This window comes from Anticarsia gemmatalis, chromosome 13 (assembly GCF_050436995.1).
Source record: "Anticarsia gemmatalis isolate Benzon Research Colony breed Stoneville strain chromosome 13, ilAntGemm2 primary, whole genome shotgun sequence".
NCBI lineage: Eukaryota > Metazoa > Arthropoda > Insecta > Lepidoptera > Erebidae > Anticarsia > Anticarsia gemmatalis.
In genome coordinates, this window is record NC_134757.1 from 12,575,339 (window position 1) to 12,597,954 (window position 22,616).

The 22,616-nt window shown below is 33.6% G+C and overlaps 1 protein-coding gene across 2 annotated transcripts in view; it reads right to left on the reverse strand.

Moving 5' to 3' along the window:
* Positions 1-22,616, reverse strand: part of LOC142977560 (metabotropic glutamate receptor 2-like) — a 201,324-nt gene that overhangs the window by 148,857 nt on the left and 29,851 nt on the right. The window contains exon 2 of one of the 2 annotated variants that reach the window (XM_076121514.1): positions 21,242-21,276. The exons of the other annotated variant lie outside the window; for it this stretch is intronic. The gene's annotated coding sequence lies outside the window, so the exon portion shown is untranslated. The remainder of the gene's footprint in view (positions 1-21,241; positions 21,277-22,616) is intronic. 2 annotated transcript variants of the gene reach the window in all.

Genomic DNA, 22,616 nt, shown 5'->3' on the forward strand with positions numbered 1-22,616 from the left:
CTGACATTAAGTGCAAGTATTTTCGTTATTGCATTCCTGAAAGTTTCATACAAATAAGATTACTTGAGAATTCAGAATAATAAATTAAATAATTTAATAGACTGTAAAATTGCTGTGAAATTATTTGAAAAGGTGTAATGTGACCTTTTGATCGACGAAATCAATATTCTTCTATGTATTAAGTAACTGCACGTTTTAGTCACTTCTTTCGCATAATTATTTAATAATCCTGAATCTATTGTCTTATCAGATTTTTTCTGTTTAAGTCAATATTAAACGGCTTTCCAACTACACATAGCATATATTTTTAATACTTTTTATATAATAAGAGTTGTTACGTTTCGTCCGTATTAAGGGAAAAATGCATAAATAATAGTAAACTTTCTTGAAATCATCTGACTTCATTGAATTTCAAAGGCACGTGTTGCAAAATACAATTACACAAATTCAAATAAAATTTTAACTTTGTTTAAAGAAAAAACAGTATAATGTTGTATAATATAAAACCAATACTCAACCTAAACTATGACGTAAATACGTCTATAACTAAATATAACATTTTTATACGATTTTAATATGAAGGTTATTTCAAGAGCTTATGTTAATATAAATAATTAATTCTCATAAATATGATTGATCGGTTACATAAAGGCCAACGCAGACACTAACATTATAGATCGAAGAAAATGCTACTTTTTAAATCTCTAATTTATAAAGCTTCTAAGCTTCCCGCACGCTGTAATAGATACATTTACCTATATCTTAAACTAGCTGACCCGCACACCTTCGCTTGCGCCTCCTAAGAGTATGGGTCAAAATTTTCCCCGTTTTTGTAACATTATTCGTTGCTACTCCGCTCCTAATTGCCGTAGCGTGATGTTATATAGCCTATAGCCTTCCTCGATAAATGGTCTATCTAACACTGAAAGAATTTTTCAAATCGGACCAGTAGTTCCTGAGATTAGCGCGTTCAAACAAACAAACAAACAAACAAACTCTTCAGCTTTATTATATTAGTATAGATAATGATGTATTAGATAAATACTATTAGTTTAATACAGTCAGTTTAGTGGCGATTAGATGATAACCGCTACACTCCGCGCCCATTTGATTCGACAAACGCGATGCAGATGACACAATTCCTACAACGACTCTTCTACCTCATCGCCGAAAACAAATGCAGCATACGCTAACCACCGATCTCTGGTGCAAAAGTAACATATCTGCGGAGACCCTAAAATGTATTATAACGAGCTATTTCTAGAAAATCGAAAGAATTGACGTCTGAAGATGAATAGTGACTGTTAAATATTCCTAAAGGTATTTTAATATTAGGTGTCATATTTCCAAGTTCAGTGCACTCTTTATTCAGTATTTTCTTTACATTTTGCGTTTGTATTATATTGTATTTTAAGTCAATCACATCACCTTTTTTGTACATAAATACAGACATAATGAAAAAATGTACCTATAATAGGCACCCCTTTTGCCAAATACACGATTCCAGATGCTTCGATTGTAATTTTTTGTCATTATCGATAATCGAATATAATGTAGCTTATAAAATTCGTCGGGTTAAACAATCGAAACAGTTTCCTCCATAATTTTCTATTACACGATAACTCGAACACAACCACACAAAAGGCTGTCAGAATAAACCACAAATTATTTCTTAAAGATTTCACAAGAACCACTTTATGACCTTTCAAAATTAATTTGCGAAAGAAACCGCGACCCCTTCAAAGCAAAGCGTAATTAAACCGTCAGTCATTACAGCGATTCAATTGTGACTTGCATGACTGAAGCATGACGTTGTCATACAAGTATCTCATTACCGAGTTTGAGGAATAAAGGCTATTGTTCACAAACAATGTTGGGTTTGTACCGAATCGTCATGCTGGGGAACGGTTTGATGCATTTGTCATTGCGAGCGCTGCTTTGTAGTTAACTTTGAATATAAATGTCAGTGTTACTTTGTGTATTTGATTTAGTAGATGTGCAATGTTTGCTTTGGTACATGAAATAATGCTAGTTATACGTCATGCTTGGGAACACTAAAGCAGTCTTGACAATTTATTTATTTTATGGTTTATTGTGTTGTTGAATGTATCACTAACTTATATAATCTGCAGATTTTTTTTGCTTATGTAAACTCTTGAACATATACATAACTACATTTTTTATGCAGATTTTTTTGCATGTAACGGTAGGCGAGTCTATTGCCAAATTTGAGTCTTTCGAGAAATATTATAAAATTAATAAGAATAATCTCAATAGCCCTTTGACCAAATCGAGAATCGAACCCGAGACCTCGTTTTCGGGAGTCAGTTATACTACCGACCGTGCCATAAATTTAGTTGATTAATTTTATCATATCAGTAAAAGGAAATTTTGAATACCTACGTGCTAGAAATGTTTCAAACATTAATGTTGTCTAAACTATCATTATAACGTCTCAAATATAAAGTAAAATTGTGCTTACCTTGAATACAATATTTGTATTCAAAGAAACACTTAAAAGCTACTTAGAGCATAAAATATTCTAATATCTAGTAGAAAGTTAGAAACCTATTAGAGAACCTTGTGCTTAGGTTTTCAAAGGTAATTGATTGAGATAAGAACTTTGCATAATTCAATAAAAATAAGATCTGAGGATTTTTTTTTCTGAGATACGGTTTTCATTTTTGTAAATGGAAAATACTAGCTGCCCTTCACGGTCCCGCTCGGGTTCATACTTTCATCCCACAATGTAGCTGTTTAGGCATTAATTTAATCTATAAACTCTATTTTCTCCGTGCACAATTTCATTTCAATCAGTTCAACAGCTTAGTCATGAAAACGTAACAGACTTTTGCATCTACAATATTAGTGTAACTTATAACATTCTTACCAAATAAACTTAGCCTAATGTTGTTACCTCGTGATCGTGATATGATCGAGTGTGAATTGTCTATGCATATTAATAAATTCATATGTTTATAAAAATAATGTGTATATTTTAAATGAAATTTTGTCTGCACCTTGCCTTTATCTTATCTTAAAAAAATTACATACACTTTAATTAAAGCATAGAAAATCACGTTCTCACAGGGGTCAGTGCAGACAAAAAAATAATTACGAAATCACTCCGTTCATTCAACAAAGTTGTGCGAAGGCCGTTTGTAGACGACACTCGTTAAGTTCCGAGGTTACCGTAAAACGAGATCTAACTTGAAGAAATCCTATAAAATTAACTTGGTGAATTCTTTAGGGAACACGACCGGAGGCCGGAGGTCTTCAAATAAAAAAATAATGGTGAAACGCTTCCAAAAATAACTTTAATGCCGATTTAGGGACGGAACGTATAATTTTCGACGATTTCTGTTATAAGCTTATTGGCTTTGTAATTTGAGAAAGTAATGGTTTGGGAAATAGTGTCCCATACGATAGGAATCTAATGGGTAGTTTTGGTTTAGACCGGACGTTGAGAACGGTGAGTGAATGAGTAATAAGAACAGATATTAGGCAAGGAATGATTATTATGGAATAACTTTTATTGATATAAAATTACAAAATTAACAATAGATCGCTTTTATTACGTAACAAAACGGTAGCGTTAAATTCGTAGCGCTACGAAACGTCTACGGTGCTACGACGTAGCGCTCGTAGCTTCTCTGCAAATTACAGTGAGATATTGCAACATATGCAATTATATGTCACTGTAATCGTTAGAATTATATTTATTTGTATGTATTTTAATTATGTAACGATTTAATAAGCATAATTAGCTTGTATAGACGATAGAAATAAATGCCTACAGTATTTTGTACTGACTACTTTTTCGTAATATAAATCTAAATTTAGATTTTCTTGTACATTTTTAATATTATCAGTAAAACAGTAAAATAAAAAAATAGACTACATTTATATAAAATTTCTTATCTTACCTAGCTTTTATTAATAAACATCTATTGCTAAAGTGGGTCTAAGATCTAAAAATATCTATCCCTTTGGGTTACCGATATCTAATGGAATTACTTCTTAGAGCTGATATTCAGCGTTATCTGTCCAGGGCAGGAGGCGGGAGGAGCTGAGCCAATATCACAATATCCTTGGGGATAATAAGGTAGATACACTTTTGTATTTTGTTTAATATTTCGACCTTTAAGTGTGAGCTGGACTTGTGAGTTTAAGGTTCTGTTTATTACATTTTATTTTGGGATTCAAAAGTGATTTTAATGTTAGATGTTTTTTAAATGTAATATTTCCTGGAGCTGTTCCACTTTCGTCTTGTTTCCACATTTGTCATTGTCTTGTTATTTTTCCACAATTCGAGTAAGTAATAAATGGGTCGAATTGTAGAAATTGCCAGGCGTTAAGTATCATCACATAAATATTTCTGAGTTTACCTTAATAATATTTTATACCACCACTCATTGCGTTTATCTTATGTGATGCACAATATAATATATGTATATAATCAATCCTATTTTCGATATAACACTTTAAGTTGTGGTTTTAAAAATAGTTAAAGGAACCCTAAAACACTTTTTCCAATCGACACTACCCAGCAAAAAGTGTTTACCCAAAAAATCTTTTCATCAAATTCGTTTTAACAAGACACCCCGAGTTCTATAGGTACTGAAATCTTCAAGATTTTAACTGAAATTCATCTGAAGATTGCTGAAAACGTTTGAAATAAATCTGTCTACGGAGGCCGATTGGCCTGATTTGTAAGGAAAGTACTCACTGATTTTACAGTAGGTTTAAAGGGGTATTAAATTGTTCAAAGGAGATTTTTATATGGATTGTATAGAGAAAAGTACAAGATTATCGATTTAGGCATTGTTAAAGTATTACGTTTACGTACTGTTTTTGACGAGGGAAAAGGGAAAGACCCTACTTACAGCCGTTTTCGATGCATAGCCTTAAAAAATGTATTGTGATTTCGCTTTTTAGATGATCTACCCCCGAAACCACCAGACTTGCGCCTGACTTCTCACTGGTCGGTATAGCCGTCACACTAGGCTATGAAAGTAAAAGAAAATTTACGTCTATGATATATAAATAACTTCTTCTTTAACACAATTATCAAGTTCTACAACCATGAATGCATAATAATCAAACAAAACAAAGACACAAATCTACTCACGTATTTAAAAGCATGAAATACTATCGATTGTTACACCATTCTCCTACCTATATGCCTCAGAATATACGTGTTATAACCGAACACGTTTGTACAATATATTAAACGTTATTCTCAATATTATGCGTATATCAAAACCAGGTGAGATTTATCGTATGAGACGTATTCAAAGCCGTATCACGTATTACATATAAGTTAACATCGTGAATCCTCATAGCGTATGTATTTATTGATCGTATTTTAAAGGGAAAATGTTATATTGTTACATTTTATTGTATGCTTTGGTTAAGCTAGACATTGTATAGGTAATTTTGAAAATAATAGACGTAATATGTTTCGATAATATGTTATAATTCTTTTACTCATTTTGTACTGTCATAACATACTGACTAAGTATCAATGAGTCAAGTTATAGTTAGAATAAATTGTATACAAGTATATATTTTGCGTCTAGACTGGTTAAAGTCGGTAGCAGCTCTTAAAACACTTATTATTTTTTAACCTCTTATAAAACGCTAAACTAATAAAACTTAATGTATCTCTCTTCCTCTTTTTCATGCTATGAATCCCATATGGTAGCGGGGTCAGCCTTTCTGAACTTTCTCCTTCACTTCGCTTAACACTGGAAATCGTCTTCGGAAACGTTACAAAACGCTTAATATATTCATATTTATTCATAAACGAACTAACTAAACTTACTCTAATATACACCTGGTTCAAATAATTTTTACATCACCTTAAGGTAGACTGGTGAAAATGTCTTTGATATTAAGTCATCCTATATACCCACTAGACATATATAAAGTTTTATTATGGAAACTATAGAAATAAATATTACTTGCCCTAAATCTGAATAAGCCATTTCCTTCTCATAAAAGGCCACTATACTTTTCATATTTAAAAACAACAAATACAATTAAATAAAGTATAAAAACAATACTTCTGCACTAAGTAATGTTTGGCAACTAACTGTGAGGTGAGAGCCAAGTAAAAGTTTATAACAAGCAACAACTTAGCCATCAGATAACTTACGGAGAAACGGACTATTGTATACGTATATCTGTGTACTTTTCACCTAAAAATATAGGCCAGAGAGAGGTATTTATACGATACATGAATCCGTTTTTGAAGGTATAGTTCAAACGCTATATGACATATGTTGTTGAGTCTGAATGTAGCAACAAGACAATTTGTCTTCGCCTTCTTAACGCATAGTTAGTGGTCAACCTACTGTCAAAGTTGTTCAAGCCGCCCGAAGGCCTTCGATGTGGCTTAACGACTGTTATCTTAATTGATAACAACCGGGACCAACTTCTTTCTTGCCCTCCGAAGCACGGAGACGCCCAAATTGAAATACCACTATGAGGTCACCCATCTATGAAGCTACAAGCTATAGGGACATTCAGAGACAAATTTGTTTGGCATGTATTTTCACGAAAAGACCTATAGTACTTTTCCCAATCCGGGATGCCGAACCATAACGTTAATCCACGTGGGTGTATTTGATACACCTCTGCCTACTTCGGATATAACAAGAGCCGTTATAAAACAAAATTATATTAAGATACACATCAAACAAATGTCCAGAACTGGCAAATATATCACACAAGTAATAAATATCGGAAAGTTGGAATCCAATGGCGAACTGTTACTGTCCATTTTGATAAATGGCTCACGACGCCAGATGGCGTCATATTTTTATATAATGTTTAAACTTTCGAGAAAATGATTCAATATACGTTTGGATAAGGCATAAGTAACACATAAGGGGTAAGTGTGACAAACTGACAAAAGCTACTTTTATATGAATGTAAATTAAACTCAATGTTTAATGATAATAATTGAATGCTCTACAAAATAAAAATACTTTACTTTTTTTAAGACATTGATCGAAAATAATTGATCCGTTTTAGCTGGTTAAGTCCTACAATATTAATACCTTTTTTTTTTTTTTTTTTTTTATCGTATGGTTAGTGGTCAACCTAGTGTCAAAGTTGTTCAAGCCGCCCGAAGGCCTTTGACATGGCTTAACGACTGTTATCGTAGTAGATAACAACCGGGACCGACTTTTAACGTGCCCTCCGAAGCACGGAGATGCCCAGATCAAATACCACTAGACGGTCACCCATCTATGGAATGACCGCGCCAAGGGTTGCTTAACCCACAGATCGTTTACCGACCGGTGAGCGCAACTGGCTATGGGCGCCTCTAATATTAATACCAGTAATAATAATAAAATATACAACTACTTATTGTACTGGACATATATTATTATTTATCAACGTTACCAGTAGAAAGCTGTTCAAATTGAAGGTTTGTATAACTCAGAGAGGTAAGAAAATAGCATTTTATTTTGAAAATACAGTCTGTTTCGGAAAGCACGTACGATGTCAGCCCGGTTTGTCTATGTCAAAGTTAAACGGATTCTGTGTCCGTGATTTGTTTATAAAAGTGCCACCAGTTATAAATGTAATAATACCGGGATATACGCTTGTAATTATACGTCACGTAAAGGGCCACTGATAATGGTGTATTGCGGACCTTTTGTATAAACATAATACTTTCACTTTCCATATTAATTTGATATTCTTGTCATGAACTCACATGAACACACACAAGCAGTCACTCGAGAATACACACACACACACATTCACGTACCTGTACAAAATACATGTTCACGAACTCTCCCCCATAGATACACACACACTCTTTTTTTTAAAGCAAGTATTTTTTTGGACTATTAATTAGTTAAGCTTATGTCATCACACTTTTAGCGACATATGAACGACGGACACAAATAACAACAAGACAACCAACTTAAAAAAATATGAATTAATCATGATAAAAAGAGCTTTTTTTTATTTCGTCCGGGCAAAAAAGCTATCTAACATAAAACCTTAACAAATTATACACCAAAACCTTCTTAGAACCACTCTTTCTTTTTGTCGTAAACAGACAGTCATACAGGCACGGCAATTTACAATATGTAGCGATAACAAAAAACTATTTGTAGATGACACAAGCATCCTGTTACATAGGAAAAACAAACAGAAGATTTCCAGAAGCAGTCCGCTCACACACACACAGGCAAGTACATTTTTAATAAAACGTTGTACACACATTCTATCATTCATACATTGTGCGGCAAAAATAGATCCCCGTCGAGGAAACTTCATATCCGCGTTCCAAATGATATGAAAAAATAACATGATGCTTCATTAAATGTGTAACAACAGTGTGTAGTAAAAGTACAGATTTTTGTTAAATTGTCTGCCTTCATGGCGATATATGACTGGTTGTAAATGAGGCCTTGGATTAGTTTTCAATTCTGGGATTTCTTTCTTTGAGTTTGAGTTGTATATAACTGTTTAAGTATTTTTAAAAATAGGTAAAAGTTTAGTTACCATGTCGACTGTCTAGTGAAAAAGTTAAAATCTTTGGTTTTGTTTAAACTACATACATAATATCTAAAACTGTGTTCAGTATAACCTAGGTATAGAGCAATTGTTTACTACAATAAGTAGAGACATCTTATTTTCATGAAGTGGATTGAAAATTCTGTGAAATCATTCAACATTAATAATTTGTCGATGATAGAAGGCGTCACTTCCTAAATAAAGTAACCTTTCATTAAAAAAAAAATTATAATAAAAATAATTTGCCTCAAGTAGGTATCGACCCTGTAACTGTTACTAAGTCTACATGCCCGAACTCATTATAATTTATTAATGTAAAATATCAAAGTTAATTAACTTTCACTAATTAATTTTGTAAACACTCAATTAATTTTAACTTGAAATTCGTGTGGGAAGCTGTAATAGAAATATTGATTTGTTGCTTTTTGTGATTGGTGGAACAGGAAAAACATTTTATTTTAATGAAGTTACTTTAGTGCAAGATAAATATTGAAATTTTCTTATTGTTTTTTAATTTGTCAGCCTTGGCAAGGTGCACGTGTCTACAAAGTAAGGAAATGTATTCATTCATTCATCATATTATTATTATGGCTAGTGGTTAACCTAGAAGCAAAGTTGTTCAAACCGCCTGAAGCCCTTATTTATGGTTAAACGTCTGTTATGTTACAATAACAACCAACAATCATGACCACCGATAACCATTGGAACCGACTTTTCACGTGCCCTCCGAAGCACGGAGACGCTCATCTCTAAAACAACCATATTATGCGGCTATGGATCTGTTAATTATCCGTGCTAAGGTTCCTTCACCTAACTGTAACTAGCTATGAACGCATCAAAGATATAAAGTTATCAGACAGTTAATTTTACTCACGATTTAAAGCAATTCGTTCTGTTTTGTGGCAAGTAGCCAATTCAAAGCGTGATTTCGACCTGATAACTGTCACGTTGCATAGTAGTTATCTTATTTTAAACAGTGGTTTTGGTTAGATAGCTCTGGCAGCGATCGCGACCTTGGCACGCCTTATTACTGCAATTTCAGGGGGGAATTCTTACTACTATCTGTCGATACCAGTTCGCTTTTGCCTAACTAGTAGTAATAATTACTCGTAATCGGTGGTCCCATATAACAAGATAAATAGATGTGAATGAGGTAAAGGTATGTAAGGACCATACCAAGTGGTGTTCTTCGGTATCTGCCTACCCTCATGGGAAAAACGCATGCTATTATGTATTTATGTATGCACTCTGTCTTTTGATGAAAATCGAAAATCGATTACCGATAGGCAGAAACTCACAAACTACTCTTTTTTTAAATAGAAGAAAAAAAGGCGTCACCATGAAGATAATACGTATTTACTATATTATTCGAAAGGCTATCACGTATCACATCAAACTACCTATACAACAAAATTCTTTCACGTTCACCCCTCCTCATTACTAAACGCTCGAATAACTCACAAGGAACCCTATCGCACTAAATTGATGACTTGTATAATATCCACTTACATTCGCGTTCCTAACGTGATGACGTCACAACTGTTACGTCACACGCCATCCATCATCCACCTTCCGGGCGTCGTATATAGCTTATGAAATTGGGCCAAATGGTGCTAAATATTTTTCCTGTTAAATGTAACTGCAGTGTTAGCCGAGTGGTATAAGTTGACACCTCCCAGGCAAGTGGTCGCAGGTTCGAAGTTATGTGTGTATTAGAAATAATTATCACTTGTTCTAACAGTGAAGGAAAACATCGTGAGGAAACCTTGCATGTCTAAAATTTTTTTAATACATTTATTGAGGGCATGCAATGTCCCCAACCCGCACTTGGCCAGCGTGGTGGACTGAAGGCCTAACCCCTCCCTCACTTCGGGAGGAGACCCTTGCCCAGCAGTGGGATATTAATGGGTTAAATTTATTTATTTTAAATGTAACTATGGGAATATTTAACAGGTAGGTGTAGCTCGTTTGTGTAGACAGCGTGACCTCATTTCAGCCGCGACCTCATTAAAAGTTTTCTTTCACGTCTGTCTAAATTTGAGGAATGGTTACTTTTTGACAACTCTTTAATTAGATTCTACCCTTTTTAGAGTGCATGTCAAGTTAGTGTCGAAAGAGTTCAAACTATTCGAAGCATCTTTATTAATTTTCTAACTCTATTGACCAGGTTTTTCTTTTTCAAAGAAATACGATCAGCTTGTTTACTTTACCAACATATTAATTATTTTTATTCAATAATTCTATGTCTATATAGTATCTTAAGGCTTTTAAGGCTTTTGAAATAGTTTACCAATTGCTATCTGAAATCGAATAACAGTTCCAAAGCGGAGACGCTCAGCTCACACACCACAAAATGTGTACCGTAACGTTAACACTAAAGGTTGCTTCACCCACAGATCGTTTACGGAGCAGTGAGCGCTACCAGCCATGACCTCCCTTTAGTATAGATAGCAAATTACTTTGTGCCCCATTGTTTCGTACTTTTATCCTCACCCAAGATGCTATTTTAAACCCTCATCTTCAAAGACCATAAACCAAAAAATCGATAGCACATTTCCTATTTACGATGCTCCGACAAAAAGCCTTCGTTTCCAGGAAATCTCCAAATATTTGTGACAAAGGAAGCCGATAGAATTTTTTTTTTCCAATATATTCTTCCGCCATGATTGCTTTGAGCAATATCGTGGAGCAAATTGGAAGATGCGGCCACATCCCACCTGGTGAACATAAATTGAAATGCTTTTGGTACAGTCACCACCAAAAATTATAGAGACTAAGTTCAAAACTAGCTGACATCTGCAGTTCCACTTGCGTGCAAGCTTTTGTGAAAAAGTTTAGTATCTTACAGGTAGATTTTGTATTGACAAATATTTTACATCCCAGGTTTTAACTGTATTCACGCTAAACCTTTAAATAGTTTCAGTGGTTTAGCTGTAAAAGTGTCACATATCGACTCTCACATTTTTAATAATATTGAACTTAAAAATTGTAACAAGCATAAAAACTGGTAGTCGTTAGATATATGTTAACATTATTATTATATAAAAACAATAGTATTAAACATAAGTATAAGTAATAAGAAGATCAGTAAACCTACTACTGCTGCTAAACCTTAATACTTTAAAAAGAGATGTATTTTTCAAAATAATTGAAAAAGTTGTAATGTGTATAGCTTTTTGTTAGCGACTGTACACACGACTTGAACGTTGCAGAATATTTTGTTTGCATGCGTACGACAACCTGTAGAGCGATGGTAAATGTTTTGATACTATTTGTCGTAGTATTTTGTGTTACTTGGACTGAAAGGGGAAGATTCTTTCAAAGTAGGATAGAGATTTCAGGTAATTTCTTATTTCATCATAGTGAATAGAAAACGGTTTATTTAGACTTTGGTTTGAATAGCTATTAGAAAGTAAAAGTACCTACTTTCCGTTGTTTTACATTAGTAATCTTTAAAAGCCCGGTTGAAAATCACTGCTTAATCAAAATGATGATTAGACATTAGTTAAGAACTTCAACTGAAGTATTATTAAAACAAGCAACATGGTTGGCTTGCGTAACATTTTGGACAACCGGCGAGATGACTCCTATCACCTTTCGTTCACCACCACAAAATTAATAAAGTGACACCTCAAAACAAAAACCAAACCTACCTTTACCAATTTGACGAAACACCGTTACGATTTCTACAATATTTCAGCACCTGTACGTCTGAACCTTTCACCAAGATTCTTGTTATCTTCGTAAACAAAACGCCAAGGTTTATTCGTCCTAAGAAAATAGGCTGTAAAACTGTGCCAGATATTGTTCAGTTGTCACCTGCTTGGAATACAAGTGCTTTGTTTATTGCGTAAAGAAATAATACTTTTATGTTTTTTTTTATTAAATATAAAGTTTTTAAGAGTTGTGATAAATGAAAGGTGTTAAGACGCATCCTCCGCAAAAAAACACGTGACATATGAACAAGTAGGCACAAACACATTTGTTATTTTAATTTTTCTTTGCATTAGAAACTCAACTTCTTGATCCAATTGTTAGGGGTCTTCGGGATCTCCGAGGTCTCTTCAAACGAGAACGGAAGAGAAGTCAAGAATAGATTAATGTAGTGATAATATATTTGAAACCATTGTAATATTTTTAGCAATAGACTTACCCCCGGTTTCTGAGCACATTTAGCGGTAGTTTATCTGTTCAATAACATTTTACATGAGTTTAATCGCTATTGAATAGATAAACTACCGGAAAATCTACCTCAGAAACCGGGGGTTAAACGAGTACTCCACACGTTGGTTTTGCCTTCACTCGCCCACCCTGGCCGAGCGAGCCCAAGTGACGGCGAGGCCAGGCAAATAGACTATCCACACACTTGTGTTGGCTGTCACTTGCCAACGTTAGCTAATGGTGTAATTGATGATGATTATAACGACGAAAAACTTACGACGGTATACTCGTACATACCTTAACTTCGTTATCCAGTTTTTATCAAACTGACAATTGCGCTAATTGGATATGAAGATAAACTACTTAAAAATAGTCTAGTAACTATATAGGACAAAAAAATCATGTCTTGAAAATCTATCTCTTACCTAGCTCTAGACAATATTCAACCTTTTAAACTCTAGCGTTGCATGTTTAATGTAGAGAGTCAGCCTGCGACCACGGCGAGTGCAACCTGCGCCAAAACTGTTGAGGGTGTGGACTGTATAATAATACTAACTTCGTGGCTTCAGACTTTATTCTTAATGTTCATACTTCCAATGTTGAGTGTGCACTGACTTCCGTACAAAAATGCAGGGGTATTTATTCAAAATCCATGACCAATCACAATTAAGTAATAATTTGTAACTATTATCCTAACGACGATTCTCGTCCCTGATTGGTCAACGCGTTGCGATGCAGCGACACGTTTCCTTTTAAGGCCGCGCGTCCTAGCCACGCCACGCCGTCTCGCGCAAAACCGTTTCCTTAAAAGGTAACGCGTCGTCGACTGCACGCGTGCATCGGTCGCGCGTCGTTCGACCAATCAGAGACAAGAACGCTTATCGCGACCATTTATGGTGACATGGCGCTCGTCGTTAACAAAAACGTTAGGCATTTTAAGGTAAAATGCGTGTTCGCGTTAATTCCCGTATTCTATTATACATTAAATATTCAACTTAAAAAAAGCAAGACTCCACAATCCAAATTTCATCTTTCAAACAGCAAATATGTAGCAAATATTCCAGACAAATCACAGGTACCCTACTCAGTGGGTAGAAAGTATTTCACGTCGGACGCCAGGTGGCCACTTGTCGCCGTTTTTACGAGATTACCCGTAAGCTTTTATTGCGAACATGTGCTCTCGTTTCCTTGGACCTTCAGTCTGATTTGACGGTGGAAGTTTTTATTTGTTTTGGTGAATTATTGGGTTGCTAGTAGGTTAGAAGTGAATGACTTCGTAGAGTTATTTTAATATTCATCACAATAATCATCATTATTTTTCATCCCCGTTTAAGCTACTTAGGCTTTTAATGGCGTAGTAGTTTAGGTCACCACACCGCTACCATTACGACAGGTCAAGAGGTCGTGCGTTCGATTTCCACACGTAGCAATTATTTGTGCAATCGACAAATAATTGTTTTTTTTTTCTGAAAATATCAGTCTATGTCAAGGGACCAATCCCTTGCTTTAATTATTTTTACGCAAAATTTCATCGAAAGCTGTTTTCGTTAAATTGCCGTTAAATTCATCACTTTACTATTTTCCTTATTGTCTCACCTTATAGTAATTTTCATGGAATGGCTTCGTGAATAAACGATTTCCTCTATCTTTATTGCTAGAACGATAAGAATCGCCATTCCAAGATAAAATATTATTTGAACATCAAAAGAAGATAAACATAATAACATTTACATGGTAAGGTAATTGTTTCTGATTTCGTGAATATATTATATTGTCATATTTTTCATGTTTAACCAGCTTTACACGATTCACATGTTATAGAGATGGCTCAGACTAGTGTTTTATATACGTATTTATGAGTTCATTTTAGAAAGCGCATGTTGTATGCGCATACAGGTGCATTTGCCATTTGCACTACTCGTACGTGCATAAACGCGTTTTTTGGCTAGGCAGGTAAATTCCTTGGATTCATCGTGACTAACGAGCATGTGGGATGTCGACAGATAATTCAATTTTTAATTATAAACTCTTATAATCGACGTCACTCACTAGTACCATATCAAACAGACACGCAAATATATATATTAAAAAGAATAAGACTAATTTCTTGATGCGTGTAATGTAGTGCGCGTTGAAGAACCGTATAAGCGCGGCAAAAATCGCAAGTCTGAAATCACTCCTACAATTATGTTCTTTCATATTCATTTTTATGTATTCTTTAGATATTGAACATCTGTGCCGCGAGAGTGAGAAAAAAGTGGTGTTGTCTCTTTCACGCATGACTGTGTAGATCATTGCGCCGTGTGTTAGCGAGTGATAGCTGAAGTTGATTTATGAGTTTTAATACGTAGGCGAGTTATTTTATATTAGTTTTGCGATTGATGATTGCGTATAGGTGTGGTGTAAAAATGTACTAGTATGAAGCGTCTCATATTTTTCCGAAAGATTTCAGTAACATTGTTATGTAAATATCTTCCATTTATAACAATTACATTTAGTTATCTTTGGTAAGCATCGAAATTATTTATAAACTGTAAATGTGAATTACGTACAAAAAATATAGTTTAAAGTCGGCCGTGACGTCTTTCTCAAATCAATATGTGCAATTTTGATGTTATCAAAAAGTTAAGAAACATAACAAAAGTCTATCAACCAAAAGTTTGGAGTTCTCGAAATATATAGATAGATAGATTTTGTCTATAATAATATATAATATAATGATTTAATTGCTTTAAAATATATAACATAATTTATAATTCCCATTCTGTACAAAAAACATAATATATTATAAACTTAACCTAGATCAAATAAATTTTGTCTCAGTAATCTGTTTGTGAGGTCATCAAGACAGCGCAAAAAAGCAAATCATTCTCCTTCATGATTTGAAGCGGCGAATTATGAGCGTCCATTAATTTAACATCACTAAGTAGAGTAAGTAGGCAGCGGATGACGGTGCGGGAATCACAAAAAGCTATGATTAACGGCCCTTGATGCCAGATTAAATCAGTGTTTGTAAGCTTTGGATAATTAATTAACGAGGAATTAATATTTTATATTTATTTACAGTTTTTAAATGCAGAATTAATTTGGTTGGTGAGGTCAAATACTGACACTTATAACTTTCAGGGATAAAATATTGTTAAATATTACTTAACTTGAACGCGACTGTTAATATTTTTTTACTTATACGACAGTAATACCATAATGATAATGTCCTTCTAGCAGTTTCATTGCAATGTTTAAGATTGCTGTTTGTGTGCGCAAAACAAGAGAACATCTTCTATTTACTTACTAACTCCGGACGATTACTGAAAACTTAACTAAACCTCAGAAATACATATTTTTTTAGCCCGACTCAGAAGAAAATCCATATGTTTTTTTTTTGTTTCTTCATCTTTTACGTCATCTAACTAAATAGCATTATTTTTCAAGACAGTACCTATGCCAATAGGGTATCTTAAAATATACAAAATCCTCTAAAATGAAAGCAGGAAACAAGGTACAAACAAACCCTATCAGAGCTTATGTTAATAAACGTAACCACTTCCTACAAGGTACTATAATCCGCTTGTATGTGTAACATTTGGTTTTTACTCCCATTCCGAGCGTATGGGTTGATCCTGTGAATTTTAATAAGATAGCTTGTTTTGAAGGTATTCGGAATGTTTGTTTACTAGTTGATGCTTGATAGTTTGGTTAAAAAGATAGTAACTTTAGATTTTCTTAACTAATGTTATAGGATACTTAATTAACGAATGCAGAAGACCATCGCAATGGTATGTCGCCTAGTTGCTGCTAAATAGTTGAACTAATTTTCAGCAAATTTTACATGGAGATAGTCGAAAATCCGGGATGTAAATATACATAATAATATTATTATGCTTATTTTTTTTTCAAATCCCGAAATACTGGGCCAGGAAAAGAGAATGAAATTTTGTGCCTAATTAGTTTGGCATCAGCTGTTTTGCTATTCTGATATATTACAAACATATAAATTTTAGTTCTCATGATCATTAATAATGAGTGAATGACAGCTTTACATTAATTAATATTCGGTTACCTATTGCATAGTAATCACGTTATAACCGATATCTAATATGTAAATTGGTTTTAGATATTAATGTGTAATGCACCGAGATATTAATACTAAAATTAACTGATATACATATTGATTACATGTGGTTACATTACTTGTAAGATTACATGCTGAATACAAATTGTATATCTACTTGTCTTTGCAGATATTACTAGATAATTAAGGTATGAGAAACTAGTTTTAACTAAAATTGAAAATTGAAGGAAACTTTTAATCTATGTGATGTATAATTTCCAGAATTTTTTCTTCCGCATCTGTAGGTATCGAACCCTTGACATCCTGTTCTTACAGTAATAGTAAAACAACAACAGACCAAATATGCGCGGATCGCCAAAATATACTGCCTTTTGAATGGACGTGCACCATTCATGCATATTTAAAACACTACTCATACATACATTACTCAATAAGTTCAAAATCCAAACCAAAATTTCGACAACAAATCAATAAAACGTCCCACCATAACCAAATTCACTAACGTCGCATAAAACGTGAGTTATTTCACAAATTGATCGATTTACCTCCACGAGTGAAAGTGTATTGTACATAATACAACACATCTAGTCACACATCCACGTACGAGCAACGCTTGCGACGAGAATCACAAAAAAAAAACTATTTTATTTCCCCAGAAAATATTTTTCTACGAAAATTCTGCGTTGGGGCCACGAAAACCGCGCTTCTTAAGGTGGAAACGGACTTTTTGAGACAGAAAAAATTTGCAAGAACTTAGATTATCTATAGTAGCTAGTTGAAATGGTTACCTTGCCAGTATTAAAGTAGCAGCGTGTGTCGTGTTAGTGTTTTTGTTTCATCGGATACAATTATTTATGTGATGCATTTTATACATTTTTGAGTTTGAATGTTATTCAAAGCATGTTTGCCTCATACCTGACTGCCATATTTTATGGTCAGTTTAGAATGGAAAATGATATTGATATTCGTGTATTTAGGTACACGTGCACTCATACTACACTGATCGTGGCGCTAGTTTTGTAAAGTCCGTTTTCACCTTTATACCGTTTTTCTTCTGTTAAACGAATGCCCTGTGACTTTTTTTTAGTAATATATAACAAACGGTATTCGAGGTTTTGAATTAAGGGAATTCAGGTTCTTATGATTTGTTTTGAAAACTCTGTGCCATTAATTAGCCTTTTCTCTTTTTCATCGGTTTGTGCCATTGATTTCGGAATATATGCTAAAATACGCTTGAAAATGAGATCGACAAATTAGAGGTACACATAATACTGGTTTGACTGCGTTCCTGTTTCAGCTAAAATATTTAAAGAAGATAAACATTCACGCACATAACCTCCAAAATATTTATATTCATACTCGTGACTGTTTCATATTCTATTGCTTACATAAACCCAGTATTCTCCATATAACAACGATAAAAAACAATCAATAAATCAATATCAGCCCCCAACAGAAGTAATAAAATACATAGCCATAAATAAGGTCTCGTAAAACGTATCGCGAGTTCTATGGCCATACAAGCTCTCAAGCCATTTCCTTGAAGGATCTTTGACAAATATTTTGTTACATAATGCACACTTTATAGATACAATAAGTTGCGTACATATTAAATCGTATGAGAGTATAGAATATTGGATATTCACTTGCCTTAACCTTTTGAGGATTTATCATACTGGGTTATAGTTTTCGTAGAATGGTTAGAATATTTTCTTTGAAAAACTTCGTAATAAACAGATTGGCATACTTTGAAGCAACTTAAACTTAAAACTTAACTAAACTATTGCTGTATCTTATACTAACTAAACCATTCGGTTTCGCTCGCGTGCTACCTTTAATCCCTATAATCACCTCTGAAGGAAATTATGATTTACCAAGTTTATGATAAAAAGCAAATTTATAATATCATTTTTGAAGTCCGCATTAAAGAAGAATATTTTTCACAAACATGAAAACTAACGTCGTACAAAGTTAAACTAATTTGTACCATTTTCATGCTCATTTGATGTGAATGCACCTTTACCTTTATACATAAAATAACAGTAAAGGAATAAATCAAAACAGACTACATCGATCGTGAAATAAAACAACATTGTGCGGAAATACTCGGGTGAAATCGTTGATGTGATCCACAGTTTAGGTAAATACGCGGCTTATTTCAGTCAGTATATACATAATAATATTATATTATGTAGGGAAATTTTACTTACATGAATTATGATTTTTTCGCAGAAGAGTTGGATTAAACTTTCAGGTCAGTGTGTATTTTTTTTGCAGAATTTTACTTTATCTTTCACGAGTCCCCTATATTATTATGCGATATTATATTATCACGAGTCCCTTATATATGTGCTAGACACAAAAGAAAATATTTTGTTTACATTAAATATTTATTGATTTCAAGGGTGATTGGATTCTATGAAATTGATTTTACGATTTCGGTTATAAATTTTGACTTGTTGAATTTTTGCAGTGAACAAACAAAGATGCCACACACGTAGGTGTTTTACGCTAAAGCGTACATTTTACAATACATCAAAAAAGTAAATATGCTTAAAAAAGTGCCTATTTTTTTGTAAATTTTAAAACAGAAACTTGCCAAAAAAAAGAGCTACTGTCAGCAATCTAGAGGTTCAATTTAAAAGCCATTGTATTTCTTTAAAAGAAAAGCATCCTTTTTCAGTTGGAGACAAAAGTAACAATTAGTGAACTGACCTCTACAATAGACAAGTAATTAAAGTAATTAACTAAATCAAAGAGAAATCCTTTCCCGAACGGTCATCGTTAGAGACATTGTTCTATTTTTATTGTATCTTCAAGAATGTTGTAATTGAAGGTATATCGGAGAGATGAGCAAAGTATTTTACACTACCTCTATACGCAACCAATACGATAATACTATTACTACAGTATATAGCTAAACTATAATTAATTATCAAAAAAGAAAATATTTACAATTTTACAATAAATATAGACAAAAAAATCTACAGGGCGTCGTAGAATTCTTCCGCATTGTGGTCAACCAGAAATGTTCCCAAAAGGCTAGCCGATGATAATAATATAAGTACATCAGCAATTTATTATCACTATCGACTACTATATTGTCGTATTCGTTATATTATTATGTTGTATAAAACACTAATAAGTGTTTATGTGCATTCGTGCAAGATCTTTTGTCAATTTATTTGAATCGTAAAACGCACCCACCTCCACAACCCACTCGATAGATATGCCAAATGTAAAAACCGCGCTACCGATCAACAAGGTCTATAATAGATCGATTCATTAAATAAAAAATATTTTTGTATCAAATAAATATTTTGCAAAGCCAGATTCACTTCAAAAACAGCAAAACATTTTCATAAAATAACGATAAAAACCTCAATCAAAAAAACAAACGTTACAAAACTCTCAATGTTTGAAACGGCTTGGAATTTCATGCCGTTTCAAAATAAAATATAAAAGTATGTCAACTGAAACAGAAGCACGTTTCACGTTGGTAAGTGCTTGCATTTTCACGAATGCGGTTCAACTACACAACGTCCTGTCATACAACGACACTGAAAATACACTCGGTATTTGTTGCACTAAATAAAAGAGCCTTTTTCATGTGGGATTTTTATACAACGAGACTAAAGGCTTGGTATGCTTTTGAGCATTAAGCATGATAGTGTTTTGTTATTTAATTTTTTTTGGGTTTGTTTTTTAGGTTTATGTACCCAAAGGAAAACATTACACCCTATTACTAAGCCTCCGCTATCTTTCTGACCGTCTTTTCGTCTGTCTATCTGTCACCAGGCTATATCTCAAAAACCAGGATCGTGTTTTTTGCACTTTATTGATAAGGGACCCTTCGTTCGCGCGTCCGACTAACACTTGGCCGGTTTTTTATCGTTTGTTAACTTATGTATGTGATTATGTATGTATGTAGCCACTTTATTTATTCTATGGTCAGCGGTCAATCTAGTATCAAAGTGGTTCAAACCGCCTGCAGGCCCTTGAAATATTTCCACGAGTAGAAGTAAGTACCTTCTCAATAATACGTCCTGTCATACAACGACACTGAAAATACACTCGGTATTTGTTGCACTAAATAAAAGAGCCTTTTTCATGTGGGATTTTTATACAAAGAGACTAAATGCTGCTTTGCTTTTAAGCATTAAGGATGATAGTGTTTTGTTATTTAATCTCTGTTTGTTTTGAAAACTTATATATTTACGTGATTATGTATGTAGAAACCTTTTAATCGTATGGCTTGTGTTCTACCTAGGCTTGTTTTGAAAGACTGGTATGTAATAGATATTTAAACCGAGCTTCCAGTTGACTTTTACAGATTTTAGTGTCAAAGTTGTTTAAAAGACTTGAAAGTCATGATGGACTTTATATTATTCGTCTCATAATAATACGATCAATAAAGTTGTCTAACAATAGAAAATTAGATTAGGTTTTGATTTAGTTTTTTACCGTGATGCAGATGAAATCCGATATTTGATTGGTACCTGTAACAAAATAAATAGTATTTAGTAAATAATCATGACATAAACACGCATAAATATTGGCCGGTAAAAAAGTAGGTAAGAGGTTTAAGCATTTCCTTTATTTTTTTAAATGTGATGCTACTATGTTGCAAGTATGAGTTCAGACACAGTTCAAAATTTTTCTTAGGTATTCAATATTACATTTTATAAAAAAAACATTTCAAACGTTTTGCAAACGCTTGTTATTTCGGGCAAGAACCCAAATCTATCACCACTCTTTTTTGTTACTTATACACTTATAGTAAAATACTAAACTGTGTGTAAGCTGAAATACATAAAATATTTACATTAAATTGATTCCTAACGCCCATACAACAGCCGCCGAGTACATAAACCTCTATTCGTAGTTACAAACAAATGAAACTAATTTGTATCGGCAAATATGACTCGTAATATAATATCGTATACATAGAGCTTGTATTTTAATTGATATAATTATTTAGAACGTTATAATCTATTATAACTTGGATTTTAGGCTCTTAGTTTTGTGATGAAATGATTTTGATAATATTTTTCTGTTAAGTTTTACATTAATATAAAAATCCACAACACGCACTTGGCCAACGTGGTGGACTAAAAGCCTGACTTGTCTCTTATTCCAGGAGAAGACCCTAGCCCACCAGTGCATAGTAATGTATTTTTAAATTATTTTATTACAGTGTGCACAAAATAATAAAGGTTGTAAGGTATTTGAAATTAAATTGATATCAATCCTCAGATTACAAAACTCAAAACATTTAGAACTAACTATTTAAAAGCCTTTCATATAATTATGTACATCAACATGGAACAAATAATTACAAATCAATCACCAATCCCTATATTTAATTACTATAGTTAACAGCTAAACAGCAGGCTTGGTGGTTATCAATCAACGTATTAGCGCGATGACATAGACCGCAACTGATTGCGTTTAGAAACCACGCGCTGTCGCGGCGGAATGCACAGACCAGTTAACAAATGAGCGACAGCCTGCACTACAGAGATTTTGTACTACTATTAACTATCGTCAACCGGGTAGCTATCGATATCTTTTTAAGAAAATAGCTTCTGTGCTCCTAGCGGGTGCCGTAGGAATTAATTGCTCTGTACATTTTAAATGTCAATCTCTCGAATGAAGTAATGATTTGATTTTGTTTAGTTTCGAGTGTTCCGACGGCACTCGGCAGGAATGCTGATCAGGTTTTTATACAAAATCGCGCTGCAGTATCGTTGATTGCGAAACATAGGAATTTTTGGAGCTAAAAAACTTGACAGACTTCAAAAACGGGTGGCGAGATCTTGTGATCATTACTCGTATA